Genomic DNA, 3,383 nt, shown 5'->3' on the forward strand with positions numbered 1-3,383 from the left:
TGCTCAGTGGGCTACAGCAGTGCCTAGCACCCAATGAACGTAAGTGGGGTGGGCGCAGGGGCCAAGGGAGAGGGAGCCGGGAGGTGTCTGCGGCCCTGGGAGGGCGCCTTCAGCAGCGGGGGCAGCTGAGACCCATCTGCTCCCACCCCCACCTCTGGCACTAAACCAGAAACGGAGGGCACCTGCTCTCTGAGGAGTTACAGGCGGCTCAGCGGCGTACCGCCCTCCCCCCACCCCCAAGCTTCTGGGCGGAGATTTCATTACTTGGCTTTAAGACTTCTGAGGCTTTCTCCAGTTAGGACATCACAAAATTCTTGACCAAACTCCTTACGACAAAGTGAGGTATTTCTGTTTAAACCATGTGATGATCGGAAAACTTAAATTGCAGCTTTGTAGCTTTCAGGAAATTTTAGGCTTTAGCAAGACGCCTATATTTAGGAAGAAGTTATCCCAAAACAAATGGTCAAAATCAGCTCTATGATTAGGAAGAATGTAGCATCAAAACTCAATTTAAAAAGACTTCATGCCAAAACTTTTTATGAGGATTTCGCTCTGCTTTTATAGCTGCGTCCCTTGCTAAGTCACTTCTGTACACACCTTCGTTCATCCATGGCACGAACTACTGCGGGGCTTGGACAGACTACTTCTTTGGGCCAGTTTCCTTATGACAAATTCCCTGGGGTGGGTGTGTGGGTGTGCACCACCCAGAATTTCCAGGGGATAGACAAACGCTGGCGAAATCAGGTGAACAACAGAATAAAACCCCATGAAAGGCTGGGAATCATTGCCTTAAGTGATGGCAGAAGGATTTGCAAGTGTGGGAAGATGATATATGTCCTTTAACAATGCTATTAATCAAGGAAAATACCACTGGATCCATTCACAGGTGATTCTTCAGCGACATGTGCAGCTTAGAGTACAGATGCTCTCAGAGTCCGGTTCCTGGGCTGGCCAAGGCCAGAATAGAAACCCCTGGTACGACAGACAGGCTCCTTGGCTTCGTCTCCACAGCCCAGGCCCTGAGACCCCCCAGGCCTGGGCAAAGAATGCCACCTGGAGGACCTCCACTGAGAGAGGAGTCCTCGTGCAGAGCTGACCCTGGAACACGCCACCAGTTCAGGATCCACATAGTGACAGGGGCTGCTACCAAGTCATGTTATGGATTAAAGTTTTTTAAAGTCTTGCCTTAACAAAATTTCCTTTTTACCAAAAACTTAGGGAAACTTCCTCAAAGCCCCCTGTATAGCTCTGGTTATTTGAGAGGAGTGTCTGGCCAGTGGGTTTCAGCCCTGGGAGGTTCACTGTCAAGTCAGTGGACCAAAGAAATGACAGTAGGATGTTCTTGGGGTGAAAGGGTTACACCCAACTTTGTTCCCACGGTGGCAGGTGAGTCACTAAAATCCTGTTCACTCTGAGCGAGTCTGCAGGCAGCAAGCTGGTCTCTGCCTCTGGGCCTCTCAGTCTGCACAGCCATCCTCCGGGCCTCTGTCCTCGGCGCTGCCACCACTCCAGCCTCTGCTCTGCTCTCCTGCAGCCCTGCAGCCCTGCCACCGTGTTGCACCCAGAGCACTGGGTGGAGCTCTTTCTATAGAGTCAGCAGCCATGTATTGCCCACAGGTGTGCAGTGAGCTAGTCAACCAGGGCCAGGTGAGAATCCTGGCCACAGGAGCTCTCATTTTATCCACAGGCTTCCAGTTGGCCCCCAGATGCACTAGATGGGTCAAGCCTCTCACAGTTCCCTCCCTCTCCTCGTCAACACGCTCTTTCTCAAGGAGGAAGGTTCTAGTCCCACTCCGACTCAGGTTCCCCATCAGAACAGTACCCCCAGGGCCCCCGGGAGAGCTGCCAGCCAGGCCCCCTTCCACATGCTCCGTCACTGGCTCATCCTTAACCCAAACGTCCACGTGTCAGCCACCAAGTGCCTTGGCCCGGAGGATGCACTGTGCCCGTCTGTCTGCCATGGTGCCCCGCCTGGGCAAGCTCACTTTGGATTCGGAGACCAGAAATGACAATGGGACGCTTTGCGGGGAAGGTCTGGCACCAAACTTTATTCTGGCCATGGCAGGTTGAGCGTGGGAATGCCGTCCACCTCTGGGGCAGTCTGGGCGCAGAACGATCATGGCCTCGCACCCGAGCACCGGGTGCAGCTCTCTGTAGTCGGTCACAGCCCGCGGCCCGCACGTGGGCAAGCCTGCGCCTGCAAGCACTGCACGTGTGCGGTGAGCAACCGACCAAGCCGGCGAGGGTCCTGGCCACGGAACTTCCGTTTTCCCTACACGTGGTGTTCCAACTATTAGAGAAACGGCTCTGAGAGCAGCGTCCACGCAGCCTCCGAGCTGTAAAGCTACCGTGGGGCGGGAAGGAGGGATTGCTTTCCAGTTACAAGCGATCCCAGCCCCAAATTGCTGCACCTGTCACCAGGAATAGCTTCTATGAAAAGAAACCGGTGCACCGTGTAATAGTCCTGGGGTGTAATTATTTCAGTTCTGTCCTCAGTTCCCCATTCTCTCAATGCTGAGGAAAGAATGCTACCTGAAATTGTGTCTATTTTCAAAAAGACACTTTTTCATTTTTCATGTGAAAACAGCCCCTTCTTCTCTCAGGAAAGACTTCTTTGTTCTCAAAAACCTTAAGCTAGAGCAAGCCACCTATCTCTGCGTTCTCATGTCTGAGTATAGACAAATAGCTTGTCATTAACCACAGCTGAGTACTGCTATAAGTCTTTTCCTGTTCATTCTTCTAGGACCCCCCAAGGAGGTAACAGGAAAATGAAGCAGCCGGAATGACGTGGGCTGGGCCAGAACCAAGGAGGAGGAAGCAGTCTGTCCCTGGGCGCGGGGCGAGCGCCATCCAGGGAGCACCAGCCTTGGGAGCGCACCGAGACCACACCGTCAACCCCCTCCTCACAAGAGGAGACTGTGTTCTGGCATGCGACGTGATCCAGGGTCCTACAGACGCCCACGATGACTCTAACAGGACCCACATGCCCGGCAGCCACAGGAGGCAGAACCCAGGAAGCTGAGCCCAGGGTCACCTGCATCCACGAAAGGGTCAGGCTGTGAGCCCAGATCAGTGCACGTGCACACGCTCAAGGACAGTGGCAGTTCAAAACCCTTGATGACGTACAGAAACAGTGGAGCTTAAAAAGGGGGAAAAAAATCCAACTAAGAAAACAGAAGTTAGTTCAAATAGCAGAAGTGACAAAAATTTACACTGAAAGTTCTAAGAATCCTGGGAATTCTGACAGTGTTATGAAGGAGGGTAAGGCAGTGACTTCTCTGTGAGGACCATAAATGGCAATAAAAAGAATGGCATAGAAACAGGGAAGTTTCTGGGTCTTTTTTGTCAAAGCTCCCATGTTATTAAAGACACTCACCCTTAAC

This window comes from Manis pentadactyla, chromosome 13, assembly GCF_030020395.1.
Source record: "Manis pentadactyla isolate mManPen7 chromosome 13, mManPen7.hap1, whole genome shotgun sequence".
NCBI lineage: Eukaryota > Metazoa > Chordata > Mammalia > Pholidota > Manidae > Manis > Manis pentadactyla.